A 21304-nucleotide genomic window follows, 5' to 3' on the forward strand; every position below is an offset into this window, starting at 1 on the left:
AGTAGTGTAATTTATTTCTTTGACCCCTAAGTAACCAAATGTTTATCAAGAATTTTCTATTATGCACAGCACTGTGCAACTTTTTTATATACCACAACCCATATTTACAAATACTATCTACTAGATTTTTATTTTATGTTTGGGAACTTTTAAGTTCTTGCTCCATATTCTGACAAATTGTATGGCTTCTTCATATATTCAGTTATACAAGAAACATCTAAGAAGCTAAGTGCTGTAGTTAAGGAAAGTCTAAGGGGTCAGGGAGAAGGTCTTGCATGCAGAAAGGCCAAAGTTCCATTTCTAGTACTACATGACTGCGTCTCTAAGAGCTGTTGAATATAGTCCCCACACCACAGGACCTCGGCAACATAGCTGGCTGAGTCCTGCTCAAATGGCCCCCAAACCTCCTGAGTATGCTTCGGAAAGCATTGTTTCACACACACAAAAAATTAAAGCGTTTATTGATTGAGTCCATTAAAAAAGGGATGATTTCACCACTTTATAATGGAAAATAGCTTAGTTTTTGAGATTTCCTTAAATGTATGAACTAGAATAACAAATGAGCAAGCTAATTAGTTATTAGATTCTTCATTTCCCAATTATTTCCAGAAGCTAAAGGTCACCTTAACGACCACAACCTGAGCACTCGTTACTGACCAGAATTTTGTTTTTCACTTTCAAACTAGTCTCATAACAAAGGTATTAGAAGTCCCATAAAAAAATTAAAAAAAAAGGGCCCGGAAAGATAGCACAGCGGCGTTTGCCTTGAAGCAGCTGATCCAGGACCAAAGGTGGTTGGTTCAAATCCCGGTGTCCCATATGGTCCCCCGTGCCTGCCAGGAGCTATTTCTGAGCAGACAGCCAGGAGTAACCCCTGAGCACCGCTGGGTGTGGCCCAAAAAAAAAAAAAAAAAAAAGTAAAAAAAACAACAAGAACAACAAGAAGAGATTATAGATCATACTGTGAATCGTAGATTCCTACCAATGTTCTAATATATGTAAATATTTCTGTTAATCTTATGCTCTTACATAAACTTTCTGCAGCTTCATGACAAAGATGTGCAAATATTCTCTAGAGATTGTCATTATTCCAGCTAGCCAGTCGTTTCTTAAGAAGTATATGGGAAATTTTTAGCTAAATAAATGAAACAAGATTTTCTACCTTGAAAAACATCCAAGTGAATGAGACTGGAGAAATAATAGGCAGTGCACAAAGTCTACCTGCATTCAATCTTTGGCATCCCATCTGGTCAGCTGGTCAGGATTGATTACTGAGCATAGATATTGGAGTAAAGCCTGAGCATCAGCCATTGAGGCCCAAAAATCAAAACGAAAAGGAAAAATAAAAAGAAAAGTATCCAACAGGATATTTATCAGAATAAAGATCAGTATGTCCTGATGCTGGAACCATTTATAAATATTACCTATGCAATTAAAGGCATTCACCGTTAGGTCCAGATAAGATTCATCTGCTTGTATCCTTATATAAATTAATGACCTAATAGAGTAAGTAATTTCAGTTCTCCAGCTATAGAACTAAATAAGTTATTAATCATCCTTAAATAGAAAAACTCTTATCTCATACAAAGAGACAATCTAAAATGTCTAATATGCTCAGATTAAAATATAATGTGTCTAAAGTTGGCTTTGACATATAATAACAAATATTATACTGAAGAAAGAAAATAATAGAAAGTATTTGTGTATTAGTGGGAAATATAATCTTTGGCTCCAACATGATCTGGCTGACAGCACTGAAACCTTTAATGGAATTTTAGCTACAACTGGAGAAATAAATGCAATCAGCACTATTGATTGCAGCAAGGTGGGAAGCAGGGAAGAAAAGTATAAATTATTTAAAAGGAATTACAAATTCCAAATAAAAATGATTAAATGGAAAATATACAGTTAGATGCTGTTTGGTAAAGCTTCACAGAATTGAAATAAATGAAAGTATCACTTATTTCTAAAAGCATCAGAGTATACCTATTCATGAGTTACAATATATTAAATTTACTTCATTAAGAGGCATAGTCTATAAAAAAAGATGAGGAAAAGAATGCTACAGATGTTAAGAAGTTAGTAACCTAGGGAGATGGTAATTTGTTCTGAATATCCTAGTAAAGGTTGTTAAAATAATCATGTATTTAAACACTAAGTTCTGGCTCTGAGCCAGGTTTGAAAAATACAGAGGTCATTATTATAAACTTATTCACACAACGGAGCTTATCTGTCACTGGAAAGAAAAGAATAAAGAAAAATGGGAAGCTCCTAAGTGCTGAGAATTATTCCTATCTTCTTAAACTGTGGGCCATGACCCCATATGGAAGATTTGCTTACAACCCCTACCCCATATGGGGTCACACAACTGAATGTGTGTAGGGTGGGACGGGGGAAAGACATCCACAAAAGTTGTTTTGAAATGTATGTGATTTATTATCAGTAAATATTTTATCTGCATACCGATTCTATGTGCCCAGAATCAAGTAAAAATTTCTTGGAGAAAAGGGTAGTGAGTAGAAAAAAAATGTAAGTAACCCTTGTATACACAAAATAGTGCATGAGGTAATGTGTAGCTCATAAGCTCATTTACTACTACAAATACTCACACAAAAAATATGGAGAAGGCATTATTTTCACTTACACAGAGTTCACCAAAGCTCAGAAAAGTTGGTGTCTTAATCAGAATCACATGGTAAAGCATTTAAGCATTTAAGCTACATTCTATTTGATATGTTCTTCTTACTACACAGCTAAATGTATTTTATTTCAACATTTCCCTGGGAATCAGGGATGGATAAGAGACACAATATTTCATCAATAATCAGCTTTTCAATTATGTAAATTTAAAAAAATGCGATAAAAATCTTTGGGTAATGATTAGAAATGTGACTTCATTTCAAATTGAGTAGGATAAGGCATTGTCACAATAGAAATGGGAGAAAATATTTCATCTGTACTCAAAAGTTTTACTTAGCTAAAGTTAACAGAAACTCAAACTTTTCTTTTTATAGCTTATGTACTATATGTTTTAGTTAAAACTAAAAATTAGGGGCCAAAGTAACCTTGCAGCAGGTAAGGGCTTCCCTCTCACTCCCTTTCTTGGTTTGATCATTGGCACCTGAGCTCACCAATAGTGATCTGTGAGTACAGAGCCCAGAGAAAACCCTGAGCACAACTAGTTGTGCACCAGACTCCACCAAAAAATAGTTAAATAAATAAATAAATGTAAAATTATAAATAAAATTTAAATGTTATTTTAATGCTTTATATGAAAATGTCGAAATGGAAGTTTAATTATAAATTATTTCTAATTTTCACAAGTATTATTTTAATTTGTACATGACACAGTCATTGCAGTTATAAATTACACATAATTTTTATAAGTACGATGAATTTTTGTGGCCACACCCAGTAATGCTCAGGGGTTACTCCTGGCTATGCACTCAGAAATCGCTCCTGGCTTGGGGGACCTTTTGGGATGGCAGGGGATCAAACCAAGGTCTGCCCTAGGTCATTGCAAGGTAAACGCCCTACCACTGTGTCACTGCTCCAGCCCCAAGTACGATTTTTTAAGTCAATTAGCCTATTGACAGTCACAAGTTTTACAATAGTAAGTATATGACCTATCTTTAAATATTTTCAGTAAGCAAGTCCCTTTTTTCTGCCTTCCTTCAGGAAGCCTCCTCGCCAGTGTGTTATTAGGAACTTTCCATTCAGATATTGCTTAACATCAAAGCATGATGGGTGACAACAAAAAGTTGTGTGCCGAAAAAGTCCCTACTTTTAAACAACTTTTATGCTCAGAAATCGCTCCTTGCAGGCTCAGGGGGACCATATGGGATGTCGGATTTGAACCACCGACCTTCTGCATGCAAGGCAAACACCTTACCTCCATGCTATCTCTCCGGCCCTACTTTCAAACAATTTATAAGGTGGCATAGGCTTATTTTCCTCCTGTTCTGTATATGGTTTGTATAAAATATATGCATTGACCCACACTGTACCTAAGAGAGGCACACTAGGGTATATCACTAAACTGTATCCATACCACTAAATCAATCATTTTAAAATTAAAAAATTTTAATCTCTTTTAATACAATTTTTATTTTAGAGCATTTGATCTATTTCCATTCAGTGAAAAATGCAAAAGAAAAACCTGTTGATTTTTCCAGGGACACTTAAATACTATCAAATTTCAATGAAACAGCTTGAGAAATCTATTGAATTAATGTTTTAAGATAACGCATGTGTTACCTATAGGATATATATTCTTCTAAATGTGCACATGGGATATTCTACAAGATGGTCCAAATGACTATATACATATATATATTCATATATATGTATATATAAGATACATATATCTTAAACTAAAATTATATGAAGCATTTTTTTCTGACTACTACAAAATGAAATTAAAAATTAAAGAAATTATGAAATCCACACATATGTGTACATTTTAAAACACACTACAGATATTCAATAAGTCAGAGGACAATACCAGGATAACTTCTTAAAAATACCTGGAAATGTCTGAAAAAGAAAATACAACATGACAAAACTAACATGGCAGTTAGTTGTTATTCAACACTGGAAATATCCCTATCAAAAAAAAAAAAAGAAACATCTCAAGTCAGGAGCCTAAACTTTCACTTAAAGATAAAAATGAAGTAAATTAAACTATTAGCAGCAGAAGAAACAATATAAATATTAGAACATAAATTAAAAAACTTATAAACTTAAAATATCATAGTTTTGCTAAATTGACAAAGAATAAAAAGGCAGGCAAAAATTACTTAATTCAAGCATGAAAGAGAGGATATTATGACTAGAAATATAGAATTCTGAGGACCAGAGTGATAGTGAAATGGGTAGGGTATTTGCTTTGCACCTGGCTGACCCTGGTTCAATCCCCAGCATCCCAGATGGTCGCCCAAGCCTTCCAGGTATGATTTCTGAGTGCAGAGCCAGAAGCAACCCCTGAGCACTGACAGGTATGGTCCAAAAAACAAAAAAAGGAAAAAAGAATAGTCTTAAAGCAAGTAAAGAGACTGATTCAGTAAATTAAAATCTGTTACAAAGAAAAGGCAGGGCCAATTAGCTTCTTTAGAAAATTTAACCATATAGTTAAAGAAGAGTGAAACCAATTTTTCACAGTTTACCAGAGAATTGGAAAGAAGGTAACTTTCTTATTCAGACTCCAATGTCAAAACAAACAAAAAAAAGGTAGAAAAATGTAGCATGACTACAAAAATTGTCAACAAAATGAAACCAGCCCAAGGAGATTAAGAGCTAGAAACCAGAAAAACTGTCTAGGCGAGGGCATACTTACCTTCCACTTAACTTAAAGACTAAAAATAAGGATAATGTCCTCATTTTACCCTCCCCAAGGCCTAACTCTTATTTTCTTTAGGTTTGTAGATTAGCTGGAGTGAGTCTCAGGGGAGCAGCCTGAAGAGAATTTATTGCTCAGTCTGGCGGCTATTGGTCTGTAATCTCTCCTTTCCAAAGATGTATTTACCTGATCTCTTTCTCTATTAAAAAAATACTCTTCTTTGGTGGTGGGACTGCCCCTCATTTCATTATTACTATGTGCCTTAAATATTACTGTGAAAGATTTGTAATTCACTTTGCCCACAATAAAAATAAATAAAAATAAAAAGATTTAATGGAGGGTTAAAGGTTTTATTAAAAGTTTAATGTAGGGCCTGGAGAGATAGCATAGCTGTGTTTGCCTTGCAAGCAGCCGATCCAGGACCAAAGGTGGTTGGTTCGAATCCCGGTGTCCCATATGGTCCCCCGTGCCTGCCAGGAGCTATTTCTGAGCAGACAGCCAGGAGTAACCCCTGAGCACCGCCGGGTGTGACCCAAAAAACAAAAAACAAAACAAAACAAAAGTTTAATAAAAAAATACTCTTCTTGTGATAAGACAAGAAAGCTGTTTCAGAACATGAGTATACCTATTATCTTCTAACCTACCAGACTGTTGCATATAAAGCTTGTTTTTGACCACTGCTGTCTCTCAATGATTGGTCTTGGGTATCAGTGGGATTGAACCTTCAACCTTCACCATTGCAAAAGCATTAACAAACAGAATGTAGAGATACATATAAAGATGATAAACCATCCTCAATGGAATCTATTCGAAAAATTCAAGTCTAATTGAAGATAAAAAATAATTACTGTGATATGCCATGTCAACTGGGCAAATGCAGAAGCACATAATGATCTCGATATATGTTGGGAGGGAAAGTAACAAAATAAAAAACCTTTATGATAATTTTTTAAAAAGTCAAAAAGTGGAGAGGAAGAAAATCATCAATATGATTAAACACCTTTATTAAAAAATCCATAGCTATGGGGCAGGAGTAGTAGGGGGTTTGCCTTGCATGTGGCCAACCCAGAGCAGATCCAAGTTCAATCCCCAGCATCCCCCATGGTTTCCTGCACATGGCAGAAGCAATTTCTAAGTGCAGAGCCAGGAGCAACCCTTGAGCACCACTGGGTATGGCCCAAAATTCAAAAAAAAGGAAAAAAAAAAAAAAGATAAAACAAATTCCTAACTAGTAACATATGTAATGGAGAAGGACTGGATGTTTTTCTTCAAATATCTGAAAACAATAAATGCTCTCATTAATTCCATTCAACATGTTATATTGAAAATAAATAGACACACACACACACACACACACAGAGAGAGAAATAAAAAACATCCAGGATGGAAAAACAAAGATAAACTATTTCAAAAATTTTATATAGAGAAAATCCTAAGGAACCTATATGTGAAAAATTATTAGAACCAACAAGTTTAACAAACTGACAGGGTATAAGATAGATATTCATATAAAATTCCATTTCTCTGCATTTACAATAAACAACCTGGAAATAAAATTTTAAAAATAAATCCAATTATTACAGTATTGCCAAGGAGCAAAATTAGTAGACCCAAAACATGTCTTTGGGTAAAGGTTAATTTCATGGGCCCCAAAAGCAAAAATCACAGGTTAACTGTGTGAGGCCTGAGAGATAGAATAGGCAGGGCATATATTTGCCACAACCAACCAACAACACAACCAACCAAGTTTGATCCCATATAGTCCCCTGAACAACACCAAGAATGATCCCTAAGCACAAAGCCTTGAGCCCTGGATGAGACTAAACCTTGAGCACAGCTGGGTATGGCCCAAAACAAATAAACAAAAAAGTAAATATTAACTATCTGAAAACCATATAAATACATTGATTATTTTCAGTGTTTCTTCCATGTATACAGGAAGCACATGTATTAATTTTCCACAATTTTCTTTTATATTTATATTCTGTTACATTTTTTCATACTGGTTTGTCCAATCACTGAAAAAAAACAGAGGATGATTTTCTTACATCCTGAGAGCATCAAAAAGATGGATTACTTAAGAATACATTTAACCAAAGACACATAAAATATGATACAAATACCAGGCAAAAGAAAAATATAAATAAATGGAAAGAGTGCATTCTCATGAATTAGAAGACATTATTTGCAAAGTTCATGTATAGATTAAAACAATTCCTATCAAAACTCTATCACAGGGCCAGCTGTGAAGATAACTCAAGGGCTATGCCTAGAATACATTCATTCAATCATCAGCACCACATAGTCTCACAGCATTGCCAATTAAGACTCTGTTGGCCCTTAACACTGTTGGGTCTGAGCACCATCATATCACTCAACCTGAGCAATGAACCATCTGGCCTGCACAACTAGGCTGAGTATAAGGGGGACTTCACCTCCCCCTTCAAAACACTGATTGAGAGGCTGAGAATGGAAAAAAAATTCCTATCATAATCTCTAGCAAGATTCCCTCCTCTTGCCCTTTTTTATTTTAAAGAAAATGATAAATTGATCTTAAAATTTTGAGAAAATTTGAAGGACCCAAATAGTCAAAATACTATTTTAAAAGAATAAAGTTAGAAGATTCCATTTTTATTTGTTGCTATAGCAAGATATAAACAAGGGTCAAAGGCAACAGAAAAAGAGAGTCTATCCAAAAAACTGAGTTTGCAGGATTCAGGGATGAGGGCATAAAAGGGAGGGACCTTGGGAATCTTTGGGGAGGAAAGTAGGTTCTCTGATGGGTGTGATGTTGAAATTGTGTACACATGAAACCATAATTAACAGTATTGCAACTCATAGCAGTACTGCAATTAATAAAGTGGAAAATAAGATGGTTATCAAAAAGAAAGAAAATAACAAAATCATCCTAAATTTAATACAGAAATTCAAGAGAACCCGGATAATTAGAAAAATATTTTAAAAGAATAAAGTTGAGAGATTTCAAATTAGCCATTTAAATATTAAATCAAAGCTCTGCAATCAAGCCACTATAACATTTGAATAAACAAAAATACATGCTAGTAAACTAGAATTAAAAATCTAAAAATAAATTATTATACTGATGATAAATTAATTTTCAAAAGGGGTGCCAAGAGAATTCAAACTAAAAGGAGTATTCATTTCATAAAACTATTGAGGCACAAGAGACATTACATGCAAGGTAAAATTTGACCCATTCCTGCCTCTCACATCATCCACAAAAATTAATTCCAAATGTTATATTGGTGATGTTAATGAGTGATAGAGCTATAAATAAGAAGCACAGAATCAGCAATACTGAAAACATAAGATCTAAGCCGCAACCTCCAAATTTTGTCATCTGTCAAGGTGGCTGGCAAGGGATGAGGGGTGGGAAATGATGTAATATAGGAACACTGGTGATAGCAGATGACACTGGTGATGTGATTGGTGTTGAAATATATTTGTCTAAAACTCAACTATCAATAACTTTGTAAATCATGGTTATTGAACTAAATAAAATAATTTAATTAATTTCAAATGGAGTTACCTACAACATGCTTGCAATAAATTTGAAAGAAACTCAAATATTAGTTGAAATAATAAAAACTAAAGCATAAATCAATGGCCAAGAACATGATAAAAAGAATAAATAAAACCAGGAACTGTTTTTTCTAAAGAGTGAACAAGAGAGACAAGCTGTTGGCAAAACTCACAAGGAGGGAGAGAGAGAGAGAGAGAGAGAGAGAGAGAGAGAGAGAGAGAGAGAGAGAGAGAGAGAGAGAGAGAGAGAGAGAGAACTCAAATAAATTAGATCAGAAATTAAAGTGGAGAAATTACAACTGAATCTCCAGAAATCCAAGGCATCATGAAAGCTTACTATGAACAACTTTACTTTGTTAAGCTAGAGAACCTAGAAGGAATGGATACATTTTGGGGAACATATAGTCACCCAAAACTGAAATATGAAGTAGATAGCCTAAACAAAGTAATTAAGACTCTCCTAAAGAATAAAAGTTCAGGGCCAGATGTGTTTACAGATGAGATTAATCAAACATTCAGAGAGGAAATACTGTCACTGATCCTTAAACTCTTCCAAGAGCCAGAAACCCTCCCTAGTAACTTCTATGCAGTTTATATGTGCTGATTACCCAAAACTGACAGAGATGTGACAAGAGAGGAAATTACAGATCAATCTCACTAAAGAACACTGATGCAAAAATCCTCAACAAAATTCTTAGCGAAATGAATACAACAGCACACATAAAAAATATTAAAACATTTTGATCAAGTGGGTTTCATTGAAGGGAAGCAAGGATGGTTCAGTATAGGCAAATCAATCAAAATCATAAACCATAAAGTAAAAGGAAAGATAGAATTCATTAATTCAATTGATACTGATAAAGCATTTGAAAATATCCAAACCAATTCATGATTAAAGCCCATAGCAAAATAAAGGTGGAAGTAGCCTTCCTCAAGATAACAACTAACTATAAAATACCCATAGCCAATATTATTCTTTATGATGAAAAACTGAAAGCATTCCAATTGAGGTCAAATACAAGATAAAGGGGCCCGGAGAGATAGCACAGCGGCGTTTGCCTTGCAAGCAGTCGATCCAGGACCAAAGGTGGTTGGTTCAAATCCCGGTGTCCCATATGGTCCCCCGTGCCTGCCAGGAGCTATTTCTGAGCAGACAGCCAGGAGTAACCCCTGAGCATCGCCGGGTGTGGCCCAAAAACCAAAAAAAAAAAAAAAAAACAAAAACAAATACAAGATAAAGATACCCACTTTTTCCACTCTTATTCAACATAAGATTAGATCCTAGCAACAGAAATCAAACAAGAGAAGAAAGTCAAATGGATCCAAATTGGAAAAGAGGAAGTCAAACTATCTCTCTTTGCAGATGACATGATGTTATACATTGAAGACCCTAAGAGTCCACAAAAAGTGGCCAGTAATAAAGGCAATACACAAAAATAGATTGTATTCACTGATACAAATAATGAGAAAGAGGACAAAGAGATCAAAGAATCTGTCCCATTTAAAATAGTGTCAAAAAAACCCCAAGTACCTAGGAATTAACTTAATAATCAAGGGGTATGCACATTAGGAAGAAATCATATTCTTCCTGTATTTGCATATGGGAATGCATATGAGAAATTCTCCAAGAGAGACCATATGCTGGGTCACAAAACATACCTCCATAAAAATCCAGGGCACAAACGGGTATCAGCTATCTTCTCAGACCATGGTGCAATGGAATAGAAGTGAATTACAAACAGAAATGGAGAAATAATTTTAACACCTTGAAATTAAATATCTCAAGTAAGCACACATTGGATCAGAGATGAAATCAAAAAAGAAATAAAAAAGACTCCTGAAACACACAAACTACTAAAACTTGTGGAATACAGCAAAAGCTGTACTAAGAGGAAAATTTATAGCTTTGCAAACATCTATTAGGAGGGAAGAAAGGTCCTTCATAAGTAACAACCTCACAGCTTAAGATATTGAAAACATGACCAATAAAATAAGCCAAATAGAGAAAATAATAAAACTTAGAACAGAAATTAATAAACTGGAAACTCAAAAAACAATTTAAAAGAACAAAAGCAAGAGTTGGTTCTTTGAAAAAAAATAAACAAGATTTATAAATCATGCAGGACTCACCAAGGAAAAGAGAGAGAATCCTAATAAACCAAATCAGGAATGAAAGGGGGAACTGTCACACTGATACAACACAAATTCAAAGGATAATTGGAGATTCTTTCGATAATCTTTATGCCACAAAACGAGGGAACCTAAAATAAATGGAAAAATTCTTGGATTTGTATAGCTTCCCAAGGTTGAACAAAGATGATATGTAATACCTGAACAGACTTATCACTATCAGGGAAATTAAAATGTCAAACAAAATCCTTCCCCAAAACAAAAGCCCAGGCCCAGATGGCTTCACTAGTGAATTCTTTCAGGCTTTCAAAGATGAACTAACGGCCATTCCTTATTAAGCTCTTCCAGAGAACTGAAGAAACAACCCATAAAGTGTCTATGAAGCTAATATTACTCTGAAACCAAAAGCAGAAAAATATACTACACAAAGAGAAAAAGACAGGCCAATATCCTTAATGAACACAGATGCACAGAAACTTAACAAAATACTAGCAACTAAAATCCAACAATTCATAAAAAGAGGTCATACATCATGACCAAGTAAAATTCATCTCAGGGATGCAATGATAGTATAACATACATGTTACCAACATCATATAGTAAATCAATAAAAGAAAAAATAAAAATCATATGATTATAGTAATAGATACAGAGAACATATTTGACAAGATCCAGCAGCCAGCCATGATAAAAAACTCTCAAAGAGATGGAAATTGAATGAACATTTCTCAATATAGTCAAAGAGCCATTTAAAAAAAATCCATGACAAACATTATACTTATTGGGAAAAAAATTACAGCCTTTATTCTAAGATCTGGCATAAGACAAGGTTGCCTCCTCTTATTGCTTATATTCAATATATTACTGAAAGTACTTGACATAGTAATTAGGCAAGAAAAAGATATCAAGAGCATCAGATAGAAAAGAAAGAAGTTCACACTGCAGATGGCATGATACTATATTTAGAAAATCCTAAAAATAAAATAATTCAAAAATAATACTTGTATAATAACATAGCAGGATACAAAATTATCACACAAAAGTCCATACCTTTTCTATTACAAAGAGAGAGAAAAATTGGATATTAAAAATATGCTTAAAAATAAAATACCTTGGAACCAACATAATAGATGAAAAACTTATACAACAAAAACAACAAAACCCTTCTTCGGGAAATAAAAAAGGACACAAAAAAATGGAAATACATCCCTGTTCATGTATTGGGTGAATAACATCATTAAAATGGTAAAACTTTAAAATTGTCCAAGTATTGTGCATATTTAATGTGATCCCTATGAAGATACCCAGGACATTTTTCAAAGAAATAGATCAAATAGATCAACAATCCTAAAACTCATATGGACCAAAAAAAACCTCCAGGTAGCTAAAACAATCCTTGGAGAAAAGAATATGGAGTCATTTCTACACACACACACACACACACACACACACACACACACACACACACACACTCTTCAAACTATAGTATATAGCAATAGTCATTAAATCAGCATGGTATTGAAATAAAGACAGACTCTTGGGTCAATAGAATAGACTTGAATATACTGAGACTTACCTTCAGGTACATAGTCAATTAATCTTTGATAAAGGGGCAATAAATGCAAAGTGAAGCAAGGAAAGCCTCTTCAAAAAGTGATATTGGGAAAATTGATTAACTACATGTAATTTAAAACAAAACACACAGACCTCTCTTTAACTCGACGTACAAAAATTAAATCAAGATGCATTAAAGACCTTGGTGTCCAACCTGAAACCATCTTTAAGCTAGACATAACTTTAAGAATGAAACACCACTGACCAAAGCAAGTGGAAACAAAGATAAACAAATGAGGCTAGAATAAACTAAGAAGCTTCTGCACCTCAAAAGAAATGGTGACAAGGATTCAAAGATTGTCCCCCAGTGGAAGAAGCTATTTACCTATTACTCATCTGATAAGGAGTCAGTATCTAAGATATATAAGGCACTGGCAGAGCTTAAAAAACAAACAGCTAATACAATAAAAAATGGAAAGAACATATGAACAGAAACTTCCTTAAAAAAGAAATACAGATAACCAACAGGCACAAAGAAAAATTGCTTGCTATCATTAATCAGATGCAAATCAAAACAACAATTAGATATCACCTCACACCACCAAGAACAAAATTACATCAAAATAATGTCAAAAAGAACAAGAACAGCTGGTGCTAGAGAAGATGCAAAAGAAAGGGACTATCATTTGCTGCTGATGGGAATGCCCACTGGTCCAGCCTTTTTGAGAAAACAATATAAGCATTCCTCAAAAATCGAGAATATAACCTAGGGGCCCCAAAACACAATGCAGAAAAGCCTTCTGAACAATACAAGTATTTCTTTCTACTCATCTTTCTGGGGCACTTGGATTGTTTCCAGATTTTAGCTATTGTTCATTGCAGCACTGTTCACAATAGGTAAAATCTGGAAACAATTTTACTGCCCAAGAAAGATGAGTAGAAAGAAACTGTAGTACATCTATACAATGGAATACTATGAAGCTGTTAAAAAAAATCAAGTTATGAAATTTAAACATGGAGAGTATAATACTGAATGAGACAAAAGGAGGGGGATAGACATAGAATGATCACACTCATTTGTGGAATATAAAAAGATACTATGTTATTAATATCCATAGGCAATGTATACGAGGGCCAGGACGACCAATCCATGGTAAAAAAAAAAGCTTGCCACAAATAGTATGGGAGTACAGTTAGAGCAGTGTGATCAGACTGGTTGCTGAAAGGTGATAAAGTGATAAGCATGATCCCCTTCAGTAACAATACTTCAGTAAACCACAATATCTAAGAAGAAAAAAATAAAAGAAAGAGAAGAAAAGTATCTGCCAGAGGTAATTAAGGGAGGAGGGCCAGGAGGGAAACTAGGGACATTTGTGGTAGGAAATGTGCACTGGTGAAAGGTGTTGTACATTTTATTTTATTTTTATTTTTTTTTTTTTGGTTTTTGGGCCACACCCGGCGTTGCTCAGGGGTTACTCCTGGCTGTCTGCTCAGAAATAGCTCCTGGCAGGCACGGGGGACCATATGGGACACCGGGATTCGAACCAACCACCTTAGGTCCTGGATTGGCTGCTTGCAAGGCAAATGCCACTGTGCTATCTCTCCGGGCCCTGTTGTACATTTTATGACTGAAACTCAGTCATGAACAACTTTGTAACTGTGTATCTTACAATTATTCAACTGAGTAATTTATTTGTTTTAAAAAAGAACAAAAATTCAGTGCATTTGAAAATTTAAAAAAACGTTCTTCAAAGGCTATAATCTAGAATGTAAAAATCTGATCCAAAGATTTTGGCAAATATTTGCAAGCATATACCTGAAAGAAACTTGATTTTAAAATACACAAAGAGAAATTACAACTCAGTAATAAAACACCAACTATATTTAAAAAAGGGGAAATTACCAGAATAGACATTTCTCCAAAGAAAGCTGACAATGGCCAATAAGCAAATGAAATGTAAAGATCAATATGAAAGACAGGAGAAACAATACAGAGGTTAAGGGCTTTTTTTTATTTTAAATTATTTTCAATTGGCTGAGATTCCATGATTTACACTACAGCTGATGGTTTCTGAGGCATTATTTAATAATGCCTTATTGAAACTGGCCCTCCATCAATCCCAGGTACCACATATTGTACCCTGGGGACAATTTTGGGTCAGTTACAAGCACAGAACTTGGAAAAGGCCTTGAGTAACACCATGTAGGTTTCGACCTCACCCATCTGCAATAAAAAGTAAAAAAATAAAATAAAATAAAATAAATCTGAAATTAAGGTAGAGAGATTGTACCTACAAAAAGTATTATTAAACCCAAAGAAAATGAATTGAGCTGGCAGTAAAAAGGAATGAAATCCTTATTTTGACCTGATTTTCCCTTGAAATAATTCTGAAAAAGTTAAAACACTTTTCAAAGGTCACACAACTTGTCATTTATGGAGCATAGAAAAAAACCAAGATATGACCTCTCTTCTGGATGTATAATTCTGTCAGTTACAGATCCCAAAATATATACTAAAAAAAATCTTACAAAATGTAGAAAATAACTAGCAATTCTCAATTGTCAAGCTGAGTGAGTTACATTTAAAAATTCAGCCAGGGGATGTAGCTTAACACTGGAGAACGTGTTTCATAAGGCATAAGGCCTTATGCATAAAGCCCTGGGTTCAATCCTTGGAACCAAAATTAAATAATTAAAATTCCACGAGTAAACTGTTTCTATTCTAAATTTATATTTTCAAAATAAGAGACAGGTTGAGTTTGATTTTCTGCTGCGATAATAAATAACAGAAGGCAACTGGAGTAGCATCCACTACTGTGCTATCAAAATGGTAACATCTTGCCAAATGTGAATAATTAATAGAAAGCACATAAAGTGGAAATTTTAGTTCCTCTGTGGCACATAGTCATGTTCCAAGTGTTCATTAGCCACATGTAGTTATTGGCTACTGCACCAGATAAAACACAGACAGAACACTTCTACAAAAGCAAACTCTACTGTACAGGATGAACCGTAGAATTTTGAATGAGTTCTTGACCCAAGAGTTCTTATTCCAAATGCGTACATTGAAATTTTTTTTGAAATGTGCAAATATATGTTTAGTTCTTTCTGTACAGATTCTAAGAAACATATTAGTACTGTGCCTTTCTGAGAAAGATGCTTGTTTATACAAACACCTCTGCTGACTAATCTAGTTAAGTCTTATAACCACATATATCAAGTGGGCACTAGATTCCCATTACATATCCCTGAAAAGTTCATTTCACACACTTTCCTTTTAAGTCTACCCCCTCCCTTTATTCTTGCTTATCTTCCACCTTCCGAATCCCCACAGTGCCTGCTAAACTAAGAGTTCACACCTTCTTCAAGGAGAAAATAAAGACCCACTTACATCGTGTTCATTCAAAAGGAGAAAGTTTTCAACAAAGACCTCTTTCTTCAGCTGTACCTTGGCCCACTGTCTACTTTGGATCCCACACCTCTACATTAATTTCTTTCTCTTGTTCTCTTGGCTCAAACCCATCAGCATATAAATATACTCAAACTTTAAAAAGATATTTTGACCCTTAGTGTCCTCCAGCTATATCTCCATTATTTTCATTCCCCTCATTTGGGTCTTAGATCAATAAACACTTCCATAGGCTGACCATTTTACCCAAAGCTACCCAGATCTTACATCTTTACAGCTTATCACACTCAAAAGTTTTCTATATCATATAGCAGTATGAAAATAAAATTTCAAGATGACAGACTTTGGTATGTACATCTCCAATACAGCATAAAATACACACAGTAAAAAAAGCAGTAGTCAGGTGCCATGGCCTCAAAATGAATTACTATGCTCATTTTTCATAGCCTTAAAGAACATGATGGTCCTAATATCTTACAGTGAAAAAAAGGCTTGGGAAAATTTCATAATTTTTATTTGTTCAGTGAAATAATCAAGAAAAAAATCAAATATGTAATTCAAAAAAAAATGAGAAGATAAAAGAGGTAAACACCAAGACAATTAAAAGTAAGAAAGAGAAGGATGAAGCTAATTGAAAAGTAGTTTTAAGGGGCCTGGCGGTGGCGCTAGAGGTAAGGGGCCTGCCTTGCCTGCGCTAGCCTTGGACTGACCACCGTTTGATCCCCCGGAGTCCCATATGGTCCCCCAACCCAGGAGCAACTTCTGAGTGCATAGCCAGGAGTAACCCCTGAGCGTTACCGGGTGTGGCCCAAAAACCAAAAAAAAAAAAAAAAAGAAAAGAAAAGTAGTTTTAAAAACAATAACAACAACAAACCTATCATTGATGCCAACATAGACGCAAAAAGAAAAGGGGAGGGGGAAAGTGCAAGAAAATTAATAGCAAAAGCAGCAGATAATAAAAATTAAGATACACCTACATATCATGGATCCATCTAGTCCCATTATTTGGTTAATTTCCCGCCAAATATTTGAGCTGTGACTTCTGCACTCATACTTTTTTATTTATTTTATTTTATATTTTTTATTTTATTTTGCCATTTTTATTTAAAAATCTCAGACTTGTCTTCCTCCGTCCCATTAAGTTTTTCCAGATTCAGAAGCTCAAAGATTTCTCTACTTCCTGATTTTAAAAGCTTTGCTACAAATCACAAGGTAACAAGGTACATGACAGCACACATTTATACCATGTATAAATCTATCTTTTCTCAAATTTATTGTCACCTCAAACTAAACTGAGACCTCTTGGGGAAGAAAATTCTGTCTCATGTCTCTTTTTTCTTCTCAGGGTTTATTACACTATTTTATAAATTAAATAGGTAATGCTGGAAGGCAAGAAGAATACCACATATATTCAAGTATCTGATACCTAGTTCAGGGTCATAAAAATAAATGGATTCCATGTGTTTCAGGCTATGTCGCATGTAAGAATTAATTTTACTTTTCTCCAAGTCTTTATTTCTTTTTCTAGCCTTATAGAAACCTCATATTATTGTCTCTCTACTAATCTATTTAAGCAATCATTTCTTATTAGCCTTCAAAGGAGGAGGGAAATGAAGGAAATTGGGGAGGGAAAGCGGCACTGGTGAAGGGTATGTGTGCATTTTATGGCTGAAACCCAATTATGAACATGTTTGTAATTATTGTGCTTCAGTAAATGAATTGTTATTTAAAAAATGAAAAAATAACTCATCTCTTAGGAGAGTCTCCAATCATTTATGGCCAAGCATCTAAGCTACAAACCCCTATAAATTTCCACAAAATACTTCTAGGGAAGTTTTGCAGGCGTGTCTATTTCCTGCATCTTCATCCGCATTCACAGCTGGTCCATTAAAAGATATTATAAGATTCAGCAAGTTCAAAAGGATAGCTCAGCATCAGATCATCAATACAAGCACTGCTGCAAGAATTTTTCACTGTTTCCTGGGTGTGAATTTTAGATGATTCTATCCGAGACTCTGAATTTTCACAGGTTCATATTATGGGGTTATCTGATTTAGCAAATACTAACAAAACAATACAGATTCTGGTGCAATTTAAATTTTTTATTAAAAAATAAGCAGAAGGATGTCCCTGCAACATTTTGGGCATTCTTATATTTTAAAATAATTACACGACACAATTATAGTAAATTATGTCTTGTTTACATAGTAAACTATACTTCTCTTAAATTCAAATTTTATTGAAAGAGTTTCGTAAAATATTTACTGAAAGAAATATATTTTATAAAATTAAGTAAAATATTTTAATTTATCTACAATTTAAATTTAACCAGATATTTACTACCTCTACCCTAGAAGGTTAGAAAGCAGACTTCCTATATTTCTGTAACTTTCTTCATTAGTATTGATGTCAGATTGCGTGATCTTCTTTTTCGTAAATGCTTCCTAGTCAATGTAACCTTTCCATCCCCCATACTTCCTTCACTTTTCCTAGCTGCTAGATTATAGTAGAGATCTCTTAAAAGAATTAGGACAATCTCTTCAGATTTTGATCTAGATTTGTTTACCTATTTGCTTTAAAAGAACCAATTCTCCATCATGGCTTCCCAACATAAGTTATACTGAGGGGATGTGTGAGTTATCTAAATTCTCTTCCATGACTTCTAAGAGAGAAAGAGTGAGAAAAAATAATCAAGATCCCACCACAGATAAGGAGGAGAGGGAGCTAGCAGATGTGAGGCAATAAATATCTTCAGGAAGACCCTGGGGTTGAAGGTACACATCAGCACATTCAATCACTGACTGAGGAGGCTGCAAGCTGACAGACCCAGGCATGCCGTATTTGGCCAAAAATGTAATCCTATGTGGTGTTTTGAATTTTAAGTTATTTAGCCAAAGTAATTAAGTACATACCTAACATCTCTTTGGTTTATACTTTTAAAAGAACAGCAATTGTGGGATTGTTTTTCTACACAACATTCAGAGATAGAAGCTGATGACCTACTCAAGAGCCCCTATGAGCTCATTCACTTCCTGTCTCCCCTGCACCACACCGAGTGTTCAGCTGCCCTAATGTTTGTGACTGTCTCAAACAAACCTACCACTCTGTCCAAGCTCAAACAACTAAACACCTTGGTTCCTACGTTTCATCTTTCATTTTATGAGTGAATGTATGGCATACCTAGCAGGTTAACAAACCTTGATATTCCTATGAATAATTTGTACAAAGTGGCCCCAGGTCGATCCAAGGGATGTCTAAATTTTGTCCAGATGTTAAAAAAAAAAAAAAAAAGCTTAATTCAACTCAAAAGTGAGTTTTCATGGAAGATTGGGAGCAGGGAATACACTAAAGAAAGTAACAAGTTCTCAGAGAGGATTATGAAATGGAGAATCCTGTAAGTTCTGCATATTAAATAAACAACAGTAGATTCAAATGTAGTTGGAATAAATGCAGCACTTTTACTGTTATTATAGTAATGATAAATGCAACCAAAGTTTTTCATTCCAAAGAATTACTGCACTACTATTTTTTCCTACTCAAAAAACAGTGTTTGCAAATTGCACAATCTGTCAAAAAAACAGAAGACCACCTGAAGCAAAGATTTAAACCTGCAAATCTTTATGTTGAAATTCACTGACCTAAATATTACCAAGAATGTAAAATGCGATACTGCCACAGATTTTACCAATAAAATAATTGCAAAATACTGCATACCAGCAACAGTGTTTAGCAGAAGAAATTAACACAGAACTAGGTTGGAATATATCATTGCACATTTATTCAACAGCATTCTTTAACTTGCAATCTCACAAATATTCTGTTATCTAATGTGCTAAATGCAGAGTAACAGCAACAGTCTTCTCTCCCCCTTAAAGAATTATGCTAACACTGTAAGTTTGCAATTGCCACTAAATTCTATGTGGAAACTTCACCTTTATCTCATTTTTATACCAGCTAAGCCCTATTCTCTTTTTCCTCCTTCCCGTTCCCAACTCCAATAATACAAACTCACTAGAACAGTTTCATAATCTAAGTAGAAAACTACTGATAAAGGCAGACAAAAAAAGACTGCTTAAATTACTTTTTTTTTTTGCTATTTGTGTTAGTACTATTTCTATTCACTCCCTAAATATGGAATTCTCTATAACATTTCTGAGTACTGACATCACCATTCTTTTTAATTTTTTCCCTCTTGGTCCCATGTAACATGGAGAATGAACATGCAAAGTGAGGTAAGAATCCATATTCAGAGGCCAGAGTAATAGTATAGCAGATAAGGCACTTGCCTTGCATTTGGCCAACTCAGGTTTGATCCCCAGCATCCCACATGGTTCCATAACACCATCAGGTGTAACTCCTGAGTGCACAGCCAAGAGTAGCCACTGTACATTCTATAGATGAAATGGCCCCAAGTATGGTCCCAAAACAACACGCACACACATACATACACAATGCCCATTAATTTACTGTTGGTACTATAGTAGGCTATCACAAACTCAGGAATTTGAAACAACAAAAATGTGTTTTATTGCATATGGTTCTGAAGACCAGATGTGGGAAATGCAACAGGCTGCATTCATGGCATGGGTGTTTAGCAAGGATTCTCCTTGCCTCTTCCCTGGCTACCCTATGCACCATCCCATCCCTCCCTCCTCCTCTGTGTGATCTCTTAACGCTAAAGACAATCGTGATGGCATTTAAGGCACACCTGAACAATAATCTCCCCATGTCAGGATTATAAGTGTAATAATAGTCTAGGACCCTTTATTATTTTCAAACATTTACAATTGTAAGAACCAGAAGTTGATTTCTTATTGTGTTTGTTATTCAAAACAGTACAGTTTCTTTTTGTTTGTTGGTTTGCTTGAAGGCTAGAGTCAGGCTCCTTTTAAAAGTTACGCCTAGCTCTGTATCTGGACAACCATATGGTGCTGGGGATTAAGCCCTGACTTCTACCTGCACCTGCCCATTGAACTATCTTGCTGCCCCAAGAGCAGTACAGTTCTACAGGTTAAACATCTTCATTGGTTGAAAGGCCCTAATCAACTATTAGTACATGTGATTTTTTTTCAAGTACACATCATAATGTAAATGAATACAACATTCTTACGAATAAACAAGTTCCAGTTATTAAAACAAATCCCACTTCTTGAAAAATTCAAGATGTTTTTATGAGAATTCACTGAAATGGTGAAATGAGTTGAATACATTTAGAAATGATGGAAAACATTCTTAATAATTACTTGTAAATGTCTGTGTAAACAGATCATAAACATTTCCTTCCTAGCTACCAAACCAAAAGTTAAATTATTGTCATGGGCATAAAAGGA

Source organism: Suncus etruscus, chromosome 11 (genome assembly GCF_024139225.1).
Source record: "Suncus etruscus isolate mSunEtr1 chromosome 11, mSunEtr1.pri.cur, whole genome shotgun sequence".
Taxonomy (NCBI): domain Eukaryota; kingdom Metazoa; phylum Chordata; class Mammalia; order Eulipotyphla; family Soricidae; genus Suncus; species Suncus etruscus.